The sequence below is a fragment of the Delphinus delphis genome, chromosome 4, assembly GCF_949987515.2.
Source record: "Delphinus delphis chromosome 4, mDelDel1.2, whole genome shotgun sequence".
Taxonomy (NCBI): domain Eukaryota; kingdom Metazoa; phylum Chordata; class Mammalia; order Artiodactyla; family Delphinidae; genus Delphinus; species Delphinus delphis.
The window spans coordinates 88,440,789-88,466,007 of record NC_082686.1 but is presented as its reverse complement, the minus strand read 5'-3'; positions in this window follow the sequence as shown (position 1 = coordinate 88,466,007).

The window sequence follows — 25,219 nt, the reverse complement described above, 5'->3', positions numbered from 1 at the left end:
TCTACTTTTTCTCCCTTATATTCTGAGCCGTGTTGATGAAAGGCTCTTGGTGCTGTAGCCAGGAGGCAGTGCTGTGCCTCTGAGGTGGGAGAGCCAACTTCAGTACGCTGGTCCACAAGAGGCCTCCCAGCTCCACGTAATATCAAATGGCGAAAATCTCCCAGAGATCTCCATCTCAACATCAGCACCCAGCTTCACTCAACGACCAGCAAGCTACAGTGCTGGACACACTATGCCAAACAACTAGCAAGACAGGAACACAGCCGCACCCATTAGCAGAGAGGCTGCCTAAAATCATAATAAGTCCACAGGCACCCCAAAACACACCACCAAACGTGGACCTGCCCACAAGAAAGACAAGATCCAGCCTCATCCACCACAACACAGGCACTAGTCCCCTCCACCAGGAAGCCTACACAACCCACTGAACCAACTTTAGCTACTGGGGACAGACACCAGAAACAACGGGAACTACGAGCCTGCAGCCTGCAAAAAGGGGATCCAAAACACGGTAAGATAAGCAAAATGAGAAGACAGAAAAACACACAGCAGATGAAGGAGCAAGATAAAAACCCACCAGATCTAACAAATGAAGAGGAAATAGGCATTCTACCTGAAAAAGAATTCAGAATAATGATAGTAAAGATGATCCAAAATCTTGGAAATAGAATAGACAAAATGCAAGACACATTTAACAAGGACCTAGAAGAACTAAAGATGAAACAAACAACGATGAACAACACAATAAATGAAATGAAAAATACTCTAGATGGGATCAATTGAAGAATAACTGAGGCAGAAGAATGGATAAGTGACCTGGAAGATAAAATAGTGGAAATAACTACTGCAGAGCAGAATAAAGAAAAAAGAATGAAAAGAACTGAGGACAGTCTCAGAGACCTCTGGGACAACATTAAACGCACCAACATTCGGATTATAGGGGTTCCAGAAGAAGAAGAAAAAAAGAAAGGGACTGCGAAAATATTTGAAGAGATTATAGTTGAAAACTTCCCTAATATGGGAAAGGAAATAGTTAATCAAGTCCAGGAAGCACAGAGAGTCCCATACGGGATAAATCCAATGAGAAACACACCAAGATACATACTAATCAAACTGTCAAAAATTAAATACAAAGAAAACATATTAAAAGCAGCAAGGGGAAAACAACAAATAACACACAGGGGAATCCCCATAAGGTTAACAGCTGATCTTTCAGCAGAAACTCTGCCAACCAGAAGGGACTGGCAGGGCATATTTAAAATGATGAAGGAGAAAAATTGCAACCAAGATTACTCTACCCAGCAAGGATCTCATTCAGATTTGATGGAGAAATTAAAACCTTTACAGACAAGCAAAAGCTGAGAGAGTTCAGCACCACCAAACCAGCTTTACAACAAATGCTAAAGGATCTTCTCCAGGCAAGAAACACAAGAGAAGGAAAAGACCTATAATAACAAACCCAAAACAATTAAGAAAATGGGAATAGGAACATACATATTGATAATTACCTTAAATAGAAATGGATTAAATGCTCCCACCAAAAGACACAGACTGGCTGAATGGATACAAAAACAAGACCCATATATATGCTGTCTACAACAGACCCACTTCAGACCTAGAGACACATACAGACTGAAAGTGAGGGTACGGAAAAAGATATTCCATGCAAATGGAAATCAAAAGAAAGCTGGAGTAGCAATTCTCATATTAGACAAAATAGACTTTAAAATAAAGACTATTAGAAGAGACAAAGAAGGACACTACATAATGATCAAGGGATCGATCCAAGAGGAAGATATAACAATTGTAAATATTTATGCACCCAACATAGGAGCACCTCAATACATAAGGCAAATACTAACAGCCATAAAAGGGGAAATCAACAGTAACACATTCATAGTAGGGGAATTTAACACCCCACTTTCACCAATGGACAGATCATCCAAAATGAAAATAAATAAGGAAAAACGAGCTTTAAATGATACATTAAACAAGATGGACTTAATCGATATTTATAGGACATTCCATCCAAAACAACAGAATACACATTTTTCTCAAGTGCTCTTGGAACATTCTCCAGGGTTGATCACATCTTGGGTCACAAATCAAGCCTTGGTAAATTTAAGAAAATTGAAATTGTACCAAGTATCTTTTCCAACCACAACGCTATGAGACTAGATATCAATTACAGGAAAATATCAATAACAAATACAAACACAGGGAGGCTAAACAACACACTACTTAATAAAGAAGTGATCACTGAAGAAATCAAAGGAGAAATAAAAAAATACCTAGAAACAAATGACAATGGAGATACGACGACCCATAACCTATGGGATGCAGCAAAAACAGTTCTAAGAGGGAAGTTTATAGCAATACAATCCTACCTTAAGAAACAGGAAACATCTAGAATAAACAACCCAACCTTGCACCTAAAGAAATTAGAGAAAGAAAAACAAAAAAACCCCAAAGTTAGCAGAAGGAAAGAAATCATAAAGATCAGATCAGAAATAAATCAAAAAGAAATGAAGGAAACGATAGCAAAGGTCAATAAAACTAAAAGCTGGTTCTTTGAGAAGATAAACAAAATTGATAAGCTATTAGCCAGACTCATCAAGAAAAAAAGGGAGAAGACTCACATTAATAGAATTAGAAATGAAAAAGGAGAAGTAAAAACTGACACTGCAGAAATACAAAAGATCATGAGAGATTACTACAAGCAACTCTATGCCAATAAAATGGACAACCTGGAAGAAATTCTTAGAAATGCACAACCTGCCAAGACTGAATCAGGAAGAAATAATGAACAGACCAATCACAAGCACTGAAATTGAGACTGTGATTAAAAATCTTCCAGCAAACAAAAGCCCAGGACCAGATGGCTTCACAGGCGAATTCTATGAAACATTTAGAGAAGAGCTAACACCTATCCATCTCAAACTCTTCCAAAATATAGCAGAGGGAGGAACACTCCCAAACTCATTCTACGAGGCCACCATCACCCTGATACCAAAACCAGACAAGGATGTCACAAAGAAAGAAAACTACAGGCCAATATCACTGATGAACATAGATGCAAAATCCTCAACAAAATACTAGCAAACAGAATCCAACAGCACATTAAAAGGATCATACACACCATGATCAAGTGGGGCTTATTCCAGGAATGCAAGGATTCTTCAATATACGCAAATCAATCAATGTGATAAACCATACTAACAAATTGAAGAAGAAAAACCATATGATCATCTCAATAGATGCAGAGAAAGCTTTCAACAAAATTCAACACCCATTTATGATAAAAACCCTGCAGAAAGTAGTCATACAGGGAACTTTCCTCAACATAATAAAGGCCATATATGACAAACCCACAGCCAACATCGTCCCCAATGGTGAAAAACTGAAAGCATTTCCACTAAGATCAGGAACAAGACAAGGTTGCCCACTCTCACTACTCTTATTCAACATAGTTTTGGATGTTTTAGCCACAGCAATCAGAGAAGAAAAGGAAATAAAAGGAATCCAAATCGGAAAAGAAGAAGTAAAGCTGTCACTGTTTGCAGATGACATGATACTATACATAGAGAATCCTAAAGATGCTACCAGAAAACTACTAGAGCTAATCAATGAATTTGGTAAAGTAGCAGGATACAAAATTAATGCACAGAAATCTCTGGCATTCCTACACACTAATGATTAAAAATCTGAAAGTGAAATCAAGAAATCACTCCCATTTACCACTGCAACAAAAAGAATAAAATATCTAGGTATAAACCTACCTAAGGAGACAAAAGACCTGTATGGAGAAAATTATAAGACACTGAGGAAAGAAATTAAAGATGATACAAATAGGTGGAGAGATATACCATGTTCTTGGATTGGAAGAATCAACATTGTGAAAATGACTCTACTACCCAAAGCAATCTACAGATTCAATGCAATCCCTATCAAACTGGACCACTGGCATTTTTCACAGAACTAGAATAAAAAATTTCACAATTTGTATGGAAACACAAAAGACCCTGAGTAGCCGAAGCAATCTTGAGAACGAAAAACGGAGCTGGAGGAATCAGGCTCCCTGACTTCAGACTATACTACAAAGCTACAGTAATCAAGACAGTATGGTACTGGCACAAAAACAGAAAGATAGATCAATGGAATAAGATAGAAAGCCCAGAGATAAACCCATGCACATACTGTCCCTTATCTTTGATAAAGGAGGCACGAATATACAGTGGAGAAAGGACAGCCTCTTCAATAAGTGGTGCTAGCAAAACTGGACAGCTACATGTAAAAGTATGACATTAGAGCACTCCCTAACACCATACACAAAAATAAGCTCAAAATGGATTAAAGACCTAAATGTAAGGCCAGAAACTATCAAACTCTTAGAGGAAAACATAGGCAGAACACTCTATGACATAAATCACAGCAAGATCCTTTTTGATCCAGCTCCCAGAGAAATGGAAATAAAAACAAAAATAAACAAATGGGACCCAATGAAACTTCAAAGCTTTTGCACAGCAAAGGAAACCATAAACAAGACCAAAAGACAACCCTCAGAATGGGAGAAAATATTTGCAAATGAAGCAACTGACAAAGGATTAATCTACAAAATTTACAAGCAGCTCATGCAGCTCAATAACAAAAAAACAAACAACCCAATCCAAAAATGGGCAGAAGACGTAAATAGACATTCCTCCAAAGAAGATATACAGACTGCCAACAAACACATGAAAGAATGCTCAACATCATTAATCATTAGAGAAATGCAAATCAAAACTACAATGAGGTATCATCTCACACCAGTCAGAATGGCCATCATCAAAAAATCTACAAACAATAAATGCTGGAGAGGGTGTGGAGAAAAGGGAACCCTCTTGCACTGCTGGTGGGAATGTGAATTGGTACAGTCACTATGGAGAACAGTATGGAGGTTCCTTAAAAAACTACAAATAGAACTACCATATGACCCAGCAATCCCACTACTGGGCATATACCCTGAGAAAACCATAATTCAGAAAGAGTCATGTACCAAAATGTTCATTGCAGCTCTATTTACAATAGCCCGGACATGGAAACAACCTAAGTGTCCATCATCGGATGAATGGATAAAGAAGATGTGGCACATATATACAATGGAATATTACTCAGCCATAAAAAGAAACGAAATCGAGCTATTTGTAATGAGGTGGATAGACCTAGAGTCTGTCATACAGAGTGAAGTAAGTCAGAAAGAGAAAGACAAATACGGTATGCTAACACATATATATGGAATTTAAGGGAAAAAAATGTCATGAAGAACCTAGGGGTAAGACAGGAAGAAAGACACAGACCTACTAGAGAATGGACTTGAGGATATGGAGAGGGGGAAGGGTAAGCTGTGACAAAGCGAGAGAGTGGCATGGACATATATACACTACCCAACGTAAAATAGATAGCTAGTGGGAAGCAGCTGCATAGCACAGGGAGATCAGCTCAGTGCTTTGTGACCACCTAGAGGCGTGGGATAGGGAGGGTGGGAGGGAGGGAGACGCAAGAGGAAAGAGATATGGGAACATATGTATATGTATAACTGATTCACTTTGTTATAAAGCAGAAACTAACACACTATTGTAAAGCAATTATACTCCAATAAAGATGTAGAAATCAAAAACACCCATCACATTGTACACCTTAATGATACACAATATTTATTTGCCAGTTATTCCTCAGAAAAGCCAGGGAAAAATTAAAGTCCAAGAAGGGAAACAGGAACGAGCAGAAATTGTTGGTGATTCAGAGGTGGGGATTGACAGAGGAGGAATGGAGGTAAGTCAAGGAAAAAATTCTTGGGTGATGTCAGGTGATTGTTGAGCTGAATAGATGTGAGGTGCCTGGGTTGGAGAACACGTGAGCCTAGAAGAGATGTGGGAAAAAAATAGAATAAGCAAAGGCTTGTGATTATATGTAGATGAAGAACAGGTTCTTTGATAGTGACAACAGGGTGAAGAATTAGAAGATTAAAAAGTTATCGTTATAAGGGTAGGCTTCTCCTCACATTTCCCAGGAATAGAGGTAACTCATGTCACAGAAGGAAAACTTGTAGAAGGAATACTTTTTATTCTTCTCTCAAAGGAAGAACAGCAAAGGAAGAACATGGTAAGATCAGGAAAATAGCCTTTGGCACAGCTCCTTCCATGGCGCTCTGGAGAAACAAGAATTCTTTTTTCATTTGGAAGGACTTCATTTCTGGGAGGGAAGGTTTTCATTCATGAGGGAAAGCAGTAGGAATCCCATTATGCCTAAGTCCATGCTACATTCTCCTTTGGCACCAACAATAATAAATCTTCACCTGTCTGATACCTTTATAAATTTCTCACCTGATTCTAAACTTTGTTGGAAAAGCAGGATGTAATTATTACCTCCCTAAATACCAAGAGCCATGGTGAAAAAGGTTTTGAGATGGAGAAATTGTGTGAGCAGTGATGATATTCAATGGATGGTCAGTGAGTAGATGACCTGTGATAGAGAGGAGGGTCATTGAGTAGGAGGAAGTCAAGACTCTCTGAACTAATTAATATGTAGAAAAATTATTAACATGATGTTAAAGTCCCAGAGGAAGATTTCAGGAAATAGGCAGATAAAGAATTATGGGAGTGTATTTAGATGATGGACAGAAAAGAACAAATAAAATGCTGGTGAGGGCGTGAAATAATGAGAAATACATTTGTGGTGAGAATATAATCTGATACAATAAGGTTTTGTATTACGTGGCAAAACTTAAGGTGTGCATATCCTATGACCCTCTAGTTCTACTTCGAGGTATCTATCCTCAAGAAATGCCTGCACATTGAAGCAAAATACATGTTCCAGTACATTCAAAGAAGTTTTCTTAGTAAAAGTAAAAAAAAAAAATTGCCAAACGCTGCACTATTAAATTGTAATACTATGGAATATTATACAGCATAACAGTGAACAAACCTCAACTGTACTTAACAGCATAGTTTTGAACTAAAGAAGTAAGACATAATATTGAGTATAATTTCATTTAAAAAGTTAAAAACAGGCAAAATAAATCAATATTATTTATCAGTCACCCTTGATGTTTGCTTTTTTCCATTACCACTTCTGGGGTTCTCAATATTGTTTAAGAAGGTCACAAATCTATAGATTATAAATTCAGGCTGTCATTTTAATGTGCTCTCATCATTGTTTAACCTATTATCATGAAAACTATAGTTTATGTAAAAAAATCATCTGAGATAAAGAGAATCATTTTGTAATGATAGAAAAATAATGAAACAAAACAAAGGAGATGAGAGTTACACTATTGAAGCAATTTAGTCATTTATCTCTAAAATTGTTAAGTGATTTTCCCAAGATTACACAGCTGAAATGGACAGAGCTAAAATTTAATCCAGGCAGCTTTGCTCTTGATCAATGGTTCTCAAACTTTAGTGTGTGCAGCAGAATCACTTGGAGGTCTTGTTCAAACTCAGAATGCTGTGTTCATCCCCAGTTTCTGATTCAGTGGGTCTGACATAGGGCCTGAGATTTTGAACTCCTAACAGGTTTCCAGGTAATGCTGATTCTGCTAATCTGGAGACCAACACTTCAAAGAGAACAATGATTTAGATAATGAGAATAATAAGAGTTATTTTACAGGACATATACACGCACATATATTTAAAAGATTAATGACTTTAAACAGGCAAAATACTTAATACAGTGATAGGTACATAATATTTATTGGATAAATGTCACTTTTTATTATTATTAATGTCCTCTAGAAGCAACTTTCAGTGAGTGTTGAGTTCACTTTGAATGGTCAGGTGGAAAGTCCCCCATGGTATTCCACCCTCCTCCCTTTTCCTACTGCATCTTCATGGGGTCTTCATCTTTTTGATGAAGATGGGCTGGTTCCTTTTCCCCTGGATCTTCTCATTCTTCAGAATGGAGAACCTAGGAGATACACAAACTGCTCTCTTGCTACTAGAGATTGCCTTCCATGGAATATCTTTGACATGTTGCTGTTAAACAGCAACCTCCCAGCAAGGCTGAGGTTGAGAAGAGCTAAAGGATTGAAAGGGTCAGAGCCCCATCCTGCTGCATTAAAATTAGCATCTGATCAAGCCACCACCTCGCTAAAAATCCTTCAATGGCTGCGGATTACTCCCAGGAGAAAGACTCATTTTTCATGTAACTTGCCTTTACCAACATTTTCAGCCTCATCACACACCCCTTTCCTGCTTCCCAGCCTTCCTTGGATCCCTCTGAATCTAGGGGTCCCTCCTGCTTCAGGACCTTTGCTCACATTGTTCCCTCTGGCATGACCACTCTTTCAACCCATGGCTACTTTTTTTTCCTACTCATCCTTCCACTATAAGGTCAACCATTATTTCCTTAGGAAAGCCTTCTATCACACCCTAGATTAGTTCAAATCACTTTGCTTTATGCTCTTGAAGCACCTTTATCTTTTATTTCAGAGCATTTATCATGGTTTGTAATCATGTATTTATATATGTGATGATTTGATTACTATATAGTTCTTTTACTACCAACATTACTTAATAGAATTTTCTGTGATAACAGAATTGTTTTGTAATATAAAACACTTAAAAATGTGAATAATGTGACTTAAGAACTGAATTTTAAGTTTTATTTAATTTTAATATCTACATGTGACTAATGGCTAACATACAGGCAGCAGAGTGATCAACTGTGAGTTCCATAAGAAAAGGAACACTGACAATGCAGTCCATTTCTGCATTACCAGCTTCTATCACGTGTCTGGCAAATGATATGATCTCTGTAAATATTTGTAGAGTGAATGCTCCCTCCAATGTCCATATATATTAATACTCTAAAAGGGTTGGGAGCCTTTTGTTTCTTCTTCCATCAGTTATTCTTTATGGGTTTTTTTTTTTCCCCTATAGGAAATCAAATAAAACATTTGCAACACTAAGAAATGATTTTTGTGCAAAGTTCTGAATTGCCTAAACCTTGTAAAAGAGAAGTGTGGCCGATATATAAATAACATCTACTGCTCCAGTCCATTGAGAATACATTTTAAGATTCTCTACAATTAAACAACTTGTTTTTTTGCAATTATTTTTTTCTCTTGAATTAGACTTTTCCTTTAAGAGGTTCCTATTTCTCAGTTCTTCAGACAGAACATTTTATAATTTATACCATCATTTGAAAATTTAAAATTATTTCTTCGTTTTGAATAAAGAATTAATTTGGGACACACAAAGAATGTGAAAGTAGAAAAATTGTCATATATGATTATAATTTGTAAGTAAGAAGTTCTTTACTTTCTAGATATTGTACTATGTGTTTACATTTCCAAAAGTTATCTAAAAGCATTCAATGATAAGGAGATTACTTGGATTAAAAATGCTCAGTCTCAATTTTTGAAACCTAATTGTTATTACGTGGATGGGCAAACCTTGAGGTAACAATCCAAAGATGTCTGAACTAACCCCTGAGTCACATTCAGACTATTGTGTGAATTTGTCCATTAGTACTACTGCCTGTCAGGAATATACAGAAAAAGCAAATGCCTTTCCCCCTAAAAGGAAGATTACCTAATAAACTCACTGTTCCTAACTTCCTTGAAGACTCTGAGGTTCAGGAGGCCACCACTTACTTTGGTGGCAGAGGTTTGTCTTGGCAGGACTTCTAAAGAAACACTCATCTTCTTGCTTATGACTGTAACTGTTTCCTGAGTTTGAGATTGGGGTCAGAGGGATTCTGCTGCAGACTGTTTATTAGGGAGGTAGGACTGTGTGCAACTACTTATTATATTTCTGGGTCTGTTCAGTCTATTTAAAGGTCATCTTCCTTAGCTTCCTGAAGGAAGTTAGCCAGAAAAAAAAAAAAAGATCTTAAATTCTCAAAAATATCTTTCTTTTTTCATTTTCTCTGAACCTCTAAAAAAGTGCCTTTCTGTACCAGTGTGTCTTTTATTCATATATCTAGAATTTTTTTTCAGAATATGGACCATAGGAAGGTTACCACCATGAAGATTAAATATTACAAAATGAGATTAATGTGAAAGGTTAAACTTTAAGATCAAGATATAACAGATCAATCAAAGATGTGTAGAGTCAAATTGAATGACAGATTTGTTGTAAGTTAGGCAAGAATGGATTATCTTCAATTAAATGGTCATTTTAAATATAAAATGTACCAGTCAGAAGAGAATCCATGAAGACTGAGGAAAAGGAGAACTATAGAAGCAAATGTTGGCAGTGCCCATCCCAGGGAGCTGAACTCTACCATTTCCTTGGCTCAGCAACCCTATAGAAGGGGAGAACTTGCTCACCAAGAAACCATCAGGTGTTTAAAATGGTTTCATATTCAACTTGCCTACAGGGGAGAATGTATAGATAGCCTGGTATGGCTATCTGACTCTCCTGACAGCTACTTTTCTAACGAGTAATAAATGACTTGGCCCACTGTCTGTGCTAACAACATCAGGTCTCTGAGCTGCAATCTTGACAGTCAGTTCTGAAACAAGTATATTTCCCTAGTCGATAGGGTTGCCAGATTCAGTAGATAAAATACAGAGTACCTATTAAATTTGAATTTCAGATAAATAACAAATAATTTGGAGCATGTTTATATGAAAAAATGATTCATTGTTTATCTAAACTTCAAACTAAACTGGGCATCCTGTATTCTGTCTGGTAACCCAACCTGGTGAGTATCTGTATGGGACCTAATGAAACTTAAAAGCTTTTGCACAGCAAAGGAAACCATAAACAAGATGAAAAGACAACCCTCAGAATGGGAGAAAATATTTGCAAATGAAGCAACTGACAAAGGATTAATCTCCAAAATATACAAGCAGCTCATGCAACTCAATATCAAAAAAACAAACAACCCAATCCAAAAATGGGCAGAATATCTAAATAGATACTTCTCCAAAGAAGATATACAGATTGCCAACAAGCACATGAAAGGATGCTCAACATCACTAATCATTAGAGAAATGCAAATCAAAACTACAATGAGGTAACACCTCACACCAGTCAGAATGGCCATCAGCAAAAAATCTACAAACAATGAATGCTGGAGAGGGTGTGGAGAGAAGGGAACTCTCTTGCACTGTTGGTGGGAATGTAAATTGATAGAGCCACTATGGAGAACAGTATGGAGGTTCCTTAAAAAACTAAAAATAGAACTACCATATGACCCAGCAATCCCACTACTGGGCATATAACCCGAGAAAACCATAATTCAGAAAGAGTCATGTACCACAATATTCATTGCAGCACTATTTACAGTAGCCAGGACATGGAAGCAACCTAAATGTCCATTGACAGATAAATGGATAAAGAAGATATGGTACATATATACAATGGAATACTATTCAGCCATGAAAAAGGACAAAATAATGTCATTTGCAGCAACATGGATGCAACTAAAGATCATCATACTAAGTGAAATAAGTCAGAAAGAGAAAGACAAATACCATATGATATTACTTACATGTGGGATCTAAAATATGACACAAATGAACCTATCTACAAAACAGAAACAGACTCAGGGACATAGAGAACAGATTGGCAGTTGCCAAGGAAGAGGGGGTTGGGGGAGGGATGGACCGGGAGGTTGGGGTTAGTGGATGTACGCTATTATATATGGAATGGATAAACAACAAGGTTTTACTGTATAGTACAGAGAATTATATTCAGTATCCTATGATAAACCATAATTAAAAGAATATTAAAAAAAGAATGTATATATATGTATAACTGAATCACTTTGCTATACAGCAGAAATTAACACAACATTGTTAAATCAACTATACTTCAAAAAAATCAAAGCAAAACAAACAAAAATATGTCTGCAAGCAAACTTTTGGACTTGACAAACCTTGGCTTTGGCACCAATGAGTATGTTTCTTTTCTGATTCAGAAGTCCTTTCTTCCCTACTTTTCCCCAAGTACTGAAGATTCCCAAGACTGTTGGTCCAACTTTTCTTTCCAAACCTTTTTTTCTTTTTTCAAGAAAACACCCTTTAGCTCAAATGATCTAAAGCAAAAAGCACTGAATAATGGACTGAAGTTAAATGAATGCATGTGGGCAGTTTGTAGGGAAGAATGTTATGGTACTTTGCTGTTTAGAATGCGGTCATTTCAACTTCTTCGAAAAGACTGACATTAGATCACTATGTAAGGTAGAAGGTTCTACAAATATTTGTAAAATTCCTTTAAAATTATTTAGATAGATAGATGACAGAATGAGCATGAAGCATCGAAGGCAGTGAGCCCTCTCTGAGCAGGGAGCATGACACAGAAGAGGACAGCGTGATTCAGCTTTTTTGCAGGGAAGTTAAATTAATATGCAGTCTGCAGGTCTATTGAGAAGCAGGATGTGTAGCTTCAGTGTCTGAAATCTGTCCCTAGTTCTAATGACTCATTTTGTGACTCTATGCAACTTATTAACTTCTCTTTATTCTAATCTCAGCCGCTGGAAAGGAGATTTAATAATATACAATTCACAGGAGGTTATGATCCTGAGTCATTAATGCCAGAATCTGTAGAGAGAATATATTATTAGCTGGTAGAGAGGGGGTGATAAAAGTACTTCTGAGAGGCAGCATTTGGAAATCAGGAGACAGTAACAAAATAAATTTGTAGTATCACAATTCTGGTTTAAAAACTTAGAATCAAGAACTTGAGTTAATGGAGACATAGTCAGTGGAGAGCCTTTGTAGGGAGCAGGGACGAAGCTAAGCCATATGGTGGCAGGTGGCAGGCTTGTTTCCACTGCCACTGCACCCCTTCCTAGGACCTCCGCCCCTTTGCATCTTCCCTCTACCTCTATATACCCCATTCTACTGAGGACTTCCTCTCTTTCTCTTTGCCACCCTGAGCTGAAAACTTGTTCTGGGATGCTTTATTTATGCTAAAGTAGTAAGTCTCTGCATGCTTTATTTATTCCAAAGTAGTAAGTCGAAAAGGGTGTTATTTTATAAGCTGGTACCAGAATTCTTTCTGAGAAAGGAATATTTTTGGTTTAACACTGTAGAAAGAAAGGTGAAGCTGGCAAGAATAGGTAGGAGGGAGACGACTACTTTTCAAAGAAATGACTTTGTGAGGTGAAGAAGGAATTGGGGAGGCAGGAGAAGACAGGGCTGGAGAAAAAGGAAAGCCAGCATCCAGGTTGGTAGAATAACAGAAATACTCCGTAAGAACTTAGATATCTAGTAGTCGTTCTTAAGCTGTTCACATTATTGTGTTATAGAACCACCGGCACCAAGGCCTTTGGTGTTTTTATCTGTGTGTGGAAATGAAAGAAATGGATCTGAGATGCAGCTCTAGGTCACAACAAGGGAACCTGGACAGCTGGTGAACGAAGGTGAAATGATGTGTAAATTGAATTAATTCAGAGAAAATGGGCTTTTGAAGCTAGAGATGACTAAGAAAAAATGTAACTAAGTACTTTACCTCCTCCGGAATTTCCTGAATGGTTGGAAAGAACAAGGTTTTCACAAGGTTTTTTTTTTTTTTACCACCAACAGCAAAGAGTTTAAGCACATTGTGCTTTAATCTCCACAGATTGGCTACCTCAGCAACTTTAGGATTTAACTTGGGCCATCAGGCCTCTCTCTGGGACTGTGGGATGTGAGGCAGAAAGCTGGCGGCCCACCCCGCCCTTCTGCATCTTCGCAGTCTGCATCTCCCCTGATCTGCTCCTAGTGGCAATTCCAAAAGAGAGTTCCTTTAACTTTGAATTGTGCAGCTGGAAAAAAAAAATTGTTTTGAACATTTGGAAAGTCATTCACCTAAAGCCTCATTTCTTGCACGGTTATTTTTATTTTAACACAGATTGAATAAAATGATAAAGGCTTTATGGGATAATTTCATGAGCAAGTCTTTCCAGGGTCATGGATGAACTTGCAAGAGTGTGTGTGGGGTGAGCTGGAAGGTGGTAAACTAGGTGAGGAATCCATGGGATAACGCCAGTGGTCTGAAGTCCTCCCAATAGCCCAAGACATTCCCCAGAGGAACAGTTTTTAAATTACATTTTAGAAGAAAAAGAGAATAGATTTTAAGAAGAAAAACTGCATAATATGAATTCTATTGGTGACCTTTAACATTGTATTCTGCCACCAAAATATCTGAAAGACCTTAATGCCTAATAAAAAGATTTAAATATTATTATACCGTCCACTGAAGATATAGCAACCATGACATATACAAAGTATTGTTTTTAGGCTTATACTAAGTTTTGTTTTTTTAAGAAGAGGTATTAGATTTTGCCAAGGAATGCTAATAATTTCCTAAGGGAGATGTAAGACAGAGGTACTCAGAAACTCTTCTCTTCATATAAGAAAAGGTATAATTTTTCGCTTAAAAAATTAAGATTTTATTCTCGTTCCTTCATTCCCTTCAAATTGCTTTTTTTAGAAGCTACTTAAAATTTCTTAAGCTTCTTTTTCAGAGATGACGTCTTTGAGAACTGAGTTCAGGATTTTCAAATTTCTCTTCTATCATTCATTGCGGGCAGAGATCACCTCACTTTCAAAAACAATTTTTAAATGACAACCTCACAGCTGATTTTTAAACAGCCTCTTTCCATTTCTGAGGAATTGTCTTGAAGTTCAAACCAAATGAGTCACCCAAGAAAAAAAAAATCACAAGCCATTTTTATTCATCATTCAGAGCAGAAATTTAATTTAACGGCACTGATATAGGAGAGCTCCTTCATGAAGCAATTTTAGAAGTCTGTTCCTTTCCTTTTATGACAACAACACGTTTAGTTCTCTATGCAGATAAAATAATCATCAATGGTGAATAATGCTGATGCGCGCGTAAGTCTGGGAAGGAGGGCCGTTGGCAAGGAAAGAGAGGTAGACATACTACCACAGGGAAAAGTCATTCTAGACTGTAATTTGACTGCCGTCGCAGCCTCACTTCACAGCTTTTGCCTCACCCTCTGCCTTTTGCTTGGAAGGCTTCCCCTATGGGAAAGTGGAGGGTGGTAAATCAGGAGCTTGACATAGTTCAGACTTTCTTTAAAAGTTCAAACTGGTTACCGTCACCACGTCTGTTATCTTCACGTTACAGAGAACATCTCAGGGCGCAAACTTCTGATCTAAGCCCTGCTGACCCCTTTCAGTCGTGAGGGCCCTTTCCTTGACTCCCACGCCTGAGAACACATTCCTTACGGACAGCAGGTTTCTATGTGTCCATTCAGGTTCCCACTTGCCTCGAGAAGAAAATTTACACTTTTAGACTAAGTGGCAATACTGTTCCATGGGCTCTCTGTCCCATTTTGAAATGATCTCTTCTGGGTTCCCTATTTTATTTCCTCGACAGGACAGATTTTAAAAATATTTGGCACATGAAACTATAGCTAAGAGATACTCGCATTCTACAGTATTAGCGTCCTGGTTAAGAGTGCTGACTCTGGAGCCAAACTGACCACCAGGTCCGTCTTCCACCAGGTTCATCTTCCATCTTGCTGAGTGTCCTTGGAGAAGCCTCTGTGCCTCAGCTTCTTCATCTGTAAGATGGGATGCTACTTTGTGGTAATGAAAACTGAACAAGTAAATAAATATATATAAAGTGCTGTTTGATAACAAATGAGAGCTGGTGTTATTGTTATTATTATTACCCCAGAATTGAGCATGAATTAAACATTTGATTATGTTTACAGACATAGCTATTAACAGTTTTCAAGTCATTTCAATATACATTAGCCCTTCAGATATTCACAAATATCAAGTAAGTGTACCTAGGACCTATGTTTTTATTCCCATTTTATAGAAGCCTAAGGTAAATCAGTAAATAGTGGAGCCAGGTTTTAGATTCAGATCAAGGTACTTTGAATTGATTTCAAGATCTTCTCTAATACCCTTCAGATATTCACAAATATCAAGTAAGTGTACCTAGGACCTATGTTTTTATTCCCATTTTATAGAAGCCTAAGGTAAATCAGTAAATAGTGGAGCCAGGTTTTAGATTCAGATCAAGGTACTTTGAATTGATTTCAAGATCTTCAAGATCTTTCAAGACAGTTATGAGTAATAATACCTCCAACAATATCACATTTAAATTTTAAATAAAACTGAAAAGTCTTTACAGGACGATTTATACAAAGCAATGGAGATAAACAGAATATAATCAAGGAAAAATAATATGGAAAGAAACAAACCTCCCTGTTGGCATGATTAGGACAACTACTAAATGGTGCTCTTTAAAATGTTTTTGTTAATAATTTTTTGGAAAAACAAAGGATTATGGAAAAAGAAAAATGCTAACATAATAATTAAAACTTTAGATAAGCATGTCAAGTGTGTGTGTGTGTGTGTGTGTATACATAGATAAATTAAATTTTGTGCAGTTTGAAACCACAATATAAAGATGCTATACATAGCTACCACACCTCATCACTGACCCCTTGTCTGAATTATACTTATCATCTGGATTTTAGAAAAAACATTAAATTAATAATTTATAAAATGCCTAAGATTAACTCAAATAAAATCAGAAAGCTAGGCTATGTTCTTTAGAAAAACATTATTGTCTGAGCATAATTTTCCAGCTTCTCCTTACATATTCATAAGAGGAAGGATTATAAGAAAGCTTTGGTGAAACTCATGATAACATCTGCCTTTTATGTAAGCAGTACACACCCTTGGAGCAAGAAGCTGCCTCTCTAAGACTCCTCTTGGTTAGTAGAACCAATGGGGCCCAGCCCCCCTTGCTCTCAGGTGTGCAGTCTCACCTGAGGTCTACAGAAAAGAGATCCTGGAAGGAAAGGTTTACTCATGAGGACTGACAAGTACTGGAATGTCAGTGGCTTTTCCTATCTTCCTAAATTGTACTCATGCAGGGAGCATCTGGCCTTAATCCTACGTCTCACCTTGTCTTCATTGCTCTACTGGACTTTCATCTGGATGTTTCTTCCTGGGCTTTTTGACCTTCCATAGCAGAGAGAGCAAATTTTAAAAAATGCTTATAACTTGAGGACATACAAGCATGTATGCTATTAAGAACATATAAGCATGCTGCTCCCTCTGCCCATGTGACACTCTTCCTGTTCTGTTTTCCCCTGTCCCCTGCCCCCACCCCATCCATCCGGTCCGCCCTCTCTCCACCACTTGGGATTATGAGAAGGAATAACTGCAGAAGGGCATCCTGTGATAATACTGGACAGCCTCCCATCACCCAGGAAGATATAAGCAGAGACTCTGGAGGCCAATTCCAAAAAATAAAATCACCGCGTCTTGGGCTATGAAATATTAAGCTAGGAAAGGAAGTTATAAATCATGAGTCAATGAAGAGCATGCTCAGTGGAAGTTGGTAGAGGAAAAATGGAAGTGAGAAGAATGGCATGCTGAACAAGGCAGACAGCCATGTCATAAGGTGGTATGGTTGCTCCAAAATGAATCTCCTGGTCGTTGGATTCTGATGGCTGTACCCCGGTCAGGCCCTCTCTAGACTTTATATTACACCACTGTGAGGTAGGTAAGTCCTGTTATTACCCCATATAAGTTTTCTAGGGCTGCCATAATAAATTACCACAAACTGAGTGGCCTAAAACAACAAAACTGTATTCTCTCACAGTTCTGGAGGCTAGCAGTCTGAAATCAAGGTGTTGACAGGGCCATGCTCCCTCTGAAGGCTCTAGGGAAGAATCCTTCCTTGCCTCTCTAGCTTCTGACGGTTGCTGGCAATCCTTGGGCTTCCTGGGCTTGTAAATGCATCATTCCAACTTCTCCCTCCATCTTCACAGATCCCTTTCCCCTGTATGTCTGTGTCCAAATTTCCCTTGTCTTATAAGGACACCGGTTCTTGGATGAGCATACATTCTAATCCGGTATGAGCTCATCCTAACCTGATTACACCTGCAAAGACCCTATTTCTAAATAAGGTCACATCCACAGGTTCTGGATAGATATGATTTTGGGGAGGACGCTATTCAACTCAGAAAACCCTGCTTTTAGAGATGTGCAGACTGAGGTCCAGATAGGCTAAGTGATTTTTTCAGATCATTCAGAGGAAAAAACTGGAATTGAAAACCAAGTCTTCTGACTCCAATTCTGTGTTGTTTCTACTGTACCATAAAGTATGAAAAAAAGTTTTCTGATGTAACATACTCTTGTTTGATACCCCGTATAAAGCCGGTAAAAAAAAAGGCAACATGGGTATTACCTATATTTTCACTAAGGAACAAAACCATGACTTCCTTGAACTTCCTACCCCTTTTATTTGTTCCCATAGCAACCTGTTACATGTCTTTAATAAGTGTTATCACTTTATTGTATTTGCCCGATTATTTATCTGTTTCTACTAAAACCTGGGAAACACAGCATTAACTAGTGTTGGTTCTGGTTAATGAGACTGAGAGGGAGGCAAAGGTCTTGCCTGCATCACACCGTTTAGATGCAAAGCTTGGACTTGAACTCTCAGTTACCTTTTCATTTTACAGTATCTTCTCAAAGAATCCAACCTCTCCCCCTGTACTCATCCCTTGGTATCATCAGGCACAGCGCCTACGATTCATAAACTTTATAAAGGCCAACAAAATGTTTGAGACTTGGAAAAATACTACCAGCTACAAAATAATAAAAGAACATTGCAAAACTAAAAGTAATAAGTATTCTAATTAAATATAAAATATAGCATGTTAACTAAATAACTACAACAATTATTACAGAAATAAATATGTAAATTTGGGTTGAACTGGGACCAAGGTGCATTTTAATTTATTTATTATATAATGTGGGATGGGAGCATGTCTCCAACAGTAAGAATGCTTTGGGCCCATAAAGACCCTAAAAAAGGCTCTGATGACCACATTAAAAGTCAACTCTATTTATGAGGGTAAAAAGAACTCTCAGATTGTCTGGTACATGAGATGGAAGAGTGTGAACAGTCCTTTTTTTCTTTCATCACAAGTAAAGCAGCTTCTTCTTATTATTATACAACCATCTTAGTCAGGCTCGGTAATGTGGCATTTGGTGAGGTCGTCGTGTACTATTTGTGGCTCACTTAATCCCAGTGTTCCTCCGGGGGATAGGCCTAACAGAGAAATGTTTCATCTTGGTGTTTTTCCTGTGAAATTTTTGATCCAATTATCTTTTCATCTTTCTCTACACAGTGTGTTGGGCAGACAACTTAGCAGCGAGGGCCCTTGTCTATAATGACAATTAGCCCAAGAGACAAGAGAGCTGAAAATGTTTTAAATCAAAGAAAGTAATTCTGAATAGGAGAAAGCTTTATGATTTACTTAATTCTCTCTTCCAGATGACACCCAGATAGAAAGAACAACCAGATTTTAAGGATGCTATCAATTTTCTTAGTGAGAAATGATTTTAGTTCTAGCTCCCCCTGTTCTCCCATCCATGGAATAAAAGTCTTGTTATTCCTTTTGCCTTAAACATTTCATAACATTCAAATCTCCAACATTGAAGTGGATAACACTGTTCCCATATTGGGGAATCTTGTGACTCTCATTGGCAATGAGAGTTTAGTCTGTTTAACCACAGTAAAAGCCAAGGATGTAAAGCGATGCCACACTATCCGTACAATGTCTCAGCCCTTTCTTGACCTCGCATCCTTCCTTCTCCAGGCTCACCTCCTTAGGCCATGAGTTCTCTCATCAACCTCCTCAACCCTTTGTCCTCCCCTCATGCAAACTCTGCAAATAGTCTCAGGATCTGTTACCTGCTTCTACACAAAGTCAACAGACCAGCACTGCAGAAATTCACTCAAAGTTACCACTTGCAATTTGCCTTGGGGAGTCCTGCTTCTTTTAAACCCTCTAATTTATCTTCAGTCAGCAGCCTATCTCATTCTCTGCGTATCCAAACTTTCTCTTCAAGCCCTCGTCCCCATACTCATTCTCATCAGATAACTTAACCACCTGCATATCAGGATCATGCCTGAACCACCTCAAGGTTCCTTCCCAATTCCCAGAGCTCTCTCTAGAGCCACACCTCTCCCTTCCGTCTGAGGAAAAGGTGCCACACCCCTTCGTCACAGTAAAGCTCCCATCTGTGCCCTTCATGACATCCATCCTTGCATTTTTCTGTATGCCAGACACTGGAGTTGCAACCAAATAAACTATAAAATGCTTGCTCCGAGGGTAGTAAGAGAGACAGGCAAGAGAACAGACATCTGTAACATACATAGGATGTGTCATTTTGCTCTTTTTTTTTTTTTTTTCAACTCTAGAATGCTGGGACCAGAAAATTGTCCCAGAGAAGACAATACCTGAACCAAACAACGTGGGATAAGGAAGAACTAATCTGGATTAAAAAAAAGACAGAAAACACCATCATGCAGAGTGAGCAGAAATTATGACGGCACAGAATCTTGAAAACAAGGGAGAGCTGATCTAAAGCTGAGTTATATGAGTGGAAAATATGTGAAGTAGGATAAGTATTCAATGATACGACTCCAAAATATGGCATATAGAATAAAAAGCTTATGTTTTTATACTGATGACCCTGGGGAGCCACTGAAAGTTTCTAGTTCTGAGAAGGGTACAATCATATTTGCATTTTAGAAAGAACATTTGAACGCAATATGTGAGATAGACTGCAGTGGGACAGACCTAGGGGCTTGAACTTGGAGGAAGACCAGTTACTAAACCTACAGTAACCCAGGCTGAGAAAGACAATAGGGTGAGGTAGAGCCTTGCTGCCTTGCAGTAGTAGTGGGAGGGAAGCCCTCACACGGGCACCAGTACCCTTGAGTGTCAGGCACTAAATTACAAAATCTCTGGTATGGATGTAAATACCAGTGCCCTGGCCTTGTGAAGGTTCAGCAGCAGATATCACTGCCAAAAGCCAGAGCAAAAGAAAAGAAAAATTGTAAACCCCACAGAGGAACCAAAATTACTCTGGGTTTCTAAGTCTACCTGAAAAACTGACAGGGTCAATTGTGAGAGAATGCATGTGTGTGTGTCTGTGTGTGTGTGTGTGTGTGTGTGTGTGTGTGTGTGTGTGTGTGTGTGTGTGTGTGTGTGTGTGTGTGTGTGTGTGTATGGGGTGTAGAGATTAACGGATGGAACTGATGTTCCCTCAGAAACTGTCGAGGCACAGGGAGGAGGGAGTTACAGCAACTGACTTTATATTTATTTACACTTTTTTCTGGGGCATACCCTCAGAAGAAGGAAAAGAAGGTATGTCAACCAGTCTAATCTCCTTGTTAACTAAATATTCAAGTAGATAGACTAAAAATATATGCCAAGAGGAGGAGAATTTGACTTCAGAATGTCCTTAATAGGATGTCCCTAGCTAAAGATTTTTCTATGATAAATAAACCAGAACCTCGGGATTTATAAGACATTTCACATAAGCTCTACCACCCTGAGGTATAAAATGGGAATTTTTCAGAGTTTTCATGCTGTGTGAAATAACAGTCACACTTACAGACCACACTTCTTCTGAGCCAGAGGTACCTGTTTGCTGCAGGGAGAAAGGACCTGGCTGGCCACCCTTGATGTCCGAGGTCCTTCCCTGTCCTCTCCGTGCCTCTTGATAAGCTTTACCCTTGAAATTAATAGTAAAGCTTGATATTGGGTAAGATTTGTGAGTCCAGTTTAGCAACTCAATCCTGTGCATTACATCAGAACAGAACTAGTGAAACACTTTTCATTAATCTTGTTATGTGACTAGTTTTACCTACAGAATTTTTGTTTTGGCAAAAACAGTTTATACTTAAATTGTCTGATCTAATCTGTTTGACCAAATTAAATGATTTTTTTTGAATTTTATTTATTTTTTTATACAACAGGTTCTTATCAGTTATCTATTTTATACATATTAGTGTATACATGTCAATCCCAATCTCCCAATTCATCACCCACCCCCCCACCCGCCTCTTCCCCACCTTGGTGTCCATATGTTTGATTCTTATCTATTTAGATATCTCTGACTGATCCATTCAATTGAATGTGAGTTTTTTTTATCTATAGCACCTATTAAGCTATCTCCACTAACCTGGACCAGTGGACCAGTGAAGGTAGTTTCTGGCCCCTCCCCTCAACAAGATAACCCCTGACTTGTTTTCAATGCATTACCAGTGAAAACAAAATGTACTTAAGTGCATGTCTTCATAATCTTGTTTTCATGTCCCAACTGGAAGGAGTCACATGGATTAGAGTAAAAATATCTGTAGAAATTCTCTTCGATGCAAAGCAAGTATAGGCACTGCATTAAATCCGCAAGACAAAGCAAGCAAAGCTATGCTTTCTTCTCTAGGGCAAGTTAGGCTAACGGTAAAGCAATTACTGCCTGTAGCAGAAGAAAGCTGTCCCCACAAGTAAGCAGCTGGGGAGCTGTGAATTAGCTTTTCAATACCTGAAGCATAAGTTAGAGAAAGATAATGGCTCCGCTTTGAGAATAATAAGAAAAGCCTGGGGTTAGATGAGGTCCCTTTCTTCACAGTAATTCTGCACATTTTAATAATTAGTAGTACATCAATATTTATGTTATCACAATAAAGAGGCATGTTTCGGGGGAAATGTTCGATCGTGTGCATATTCTATTCACATTCATCCAGGACTACAGAGATCTCTGTGTCAGGGTAGGGACATTGCCTCTGTCAAGGCTTTCTAAATCAGTGCATATTGCCTGGCAGAAATTAGGCCACTTCTAAAGTGCTAGCCTGGCAACTCTAGACCTAAAATATAATGCTTATCTTTAACTGTGTGCGCATTTCATGGAGCTATGCTCGGTGACATTTTAAGTACATTATTGAAGACTACAGGGTATTCCTGAGATTATCTACTTAGTGGTTTTCAAGCATTAGTGTCCATCCGATTCACCTGGGGGCCACCCTGTCCTAATTCAGTAGGTCTGGGGTGGGATGCCCAAACTCGCATTTCTAACAAATTTCCAGGTGAAGGTGATGCTGCTAGTCCAGGAACTACACTTTGAGAAATATGGGTCTGCTGCATATAAATCAGAGTTCCCTACTAGTGTTGCACCTGAGTATTACCTGGAGGGCTTTTAAAATTCTAATGCAACTAACCTAAAAGAGGTCCCAATGGCCAAAGCTAGAATAATTTGAGTAACAAAATACAGTTTTGGGTTATAACCCGAAGTATAAAGGCCCTTATCCATGAGTCTGTATTTATATAAATAAAGGGTTGAGTAAGTAAATGAATGTGGAAGAGACAGATCCTCCTAGTGAAAAAACTGCAAAGAATTTATGTCGATATTCCCCCTGCAGGCAGTGAACCCAAACTCCTCCCCCCCCCCCCACTCTTAGTGACTTACCTTCAAAAACTAGAATACAGGAAGGTGAAGGGGGTCGAGAATAACTTTACAATAGAGAAACTGGCAAACACCACCTTGGGCGGGTGATCTGAGGTCCAGTCCTTGTCCTCAGTGGGAAGTCATGCTTATGGGATTTACCTCCAGATGTATGAGGAAGGCACTTTACCTCTGTGATATTCTTCCCCAAAATGCATGACCCCAGTCTAACCATGAGAAAACAATCAAAAAGCCCAAATTGAAGGACATTGTTCAAAATATCTGGTCAATACACACCAAAAGCTTCAAGGTCATGAAAAACAAGGAAAGACTGAGAAATTATCATAGACCTGATAAGACGAAGGAGATATGATGACAAAATGTAATGTATCCTGGATGGGATTCTGGAACCAAACAAGGACGTGAGTGGAAACGATAATGAAATCAAATAAAGTCTGGAGTTTAGTTAACAGTAATGCACTAATGCTCGTTTCTTAGTTGTGACAAATGTACCATGGTGGTAATATAAGATAAGAGGGGAAACTGAGTGAGGAGCATGTGAGATCCCTCTGTACTATCTTTGTAACTTTTCTATAAACCTGAAAGATTCCAGAAAATCATTTCTTTTAAAAATATTAATGCCCAGGAAACACCACAGACAAATTAAATCAGAATCTCTGGGGTAGAACCTGGGTGTTGGTATTGTTTTAAGCCCCCAGATGATTCTCATGTGCAGTCAAACTTGGGAACCACTGATTTAGATGGAACTAAATTAATGACTTTCCCATGAAATCTAACTTTCACTTGGTCTGCATGGTAGTTGGTACTGAAACAATCAGCCATTTTTGTGTTTCTCGAGAAAACATCTCTTTCGGTTTGAATTAATCAGCTCTGCAAAATGTTAGTAACAGGCACTTAAAATAAAAAGGAAAGTAGAAACAGAATAAATTCATACAGTGGTATGTAAAAATTACATTCTAGAGGATATCCTGAGGTCCATATGCATCCTATCTATTCTTTTACACCATCTTTAAACTTCATGAGGGGAGAGCTGTGGGACCTTGCGAGAATTGTGTGACAAACAGAATTTAGGCAGTTTAATTACATGGGAACCCTCTGTACCTGGCAGATCATGTGCAAGTGAAGGGTATGTCTCTGTGATATGTCTATAAAGTCTCTACCCCAAGGGCAAACTCTCTTTTCTAATTCCTGTTAATTTTGAAAGGAATTAAGGCTCAATTGTAGCATCTGTCCCGTTTTCCATCTCTACACTGTGTGAATAAATCTTCCCAATATGGATATGCCAAAAGCAAAGAATAATTCTAACTATCAGAATAAGAGAATCATTTTAACTTTTAGTTAAAAAAAGGACTTTTTACACCAAGAGAGCTGATGTTGGAAAGACTCAAGCTATTCAATTGGCTCTTTGAGCATCTCCAATGCTTCCTCTTTCCTAGTAGCTATATGGTTTTTCAGACCCAGCCTTTGACCTATGGAGAGGCATGAGGAAAGAAATTAGTAGTTGAAATTCTTCCAATGAAGTGGAAAATTTTTATGGTCCCTGGCCTGCCAGTGCCAGTCAGTTCACCTAGGTAGTCCAGTTTTTGATTTCTGCAGGTCTGGAGGACATCATGCAAAATGACCCCATTCAACTCCACACCCTTTGGCTAATCTTTGTAGATTATACATCCACTGGCAATTTGGAGGAAAGGATGAAGTCTGTAATTGATGGGACTACAGATAGTATCAGAAAGTCTGACATTTGTGTCCATGGCAACTTTTATTGGCATCACAAGCAAACACAGGAATATAGAAATATCCCAGGGAGTTGCGTCATCCAAGGAGTGAAGGTCTAGGAATACAATGTACCTTTTTCACATTGAATGTATTCTTTATCTCTTGAGAAGATGTTTCCCATAACCTTTGAGGACAATTAAAAGCATACTTAACCTTTGAGGACAATTAAAAGCATACTTATAGTTTTAGGGAGCATTACTATGGCTT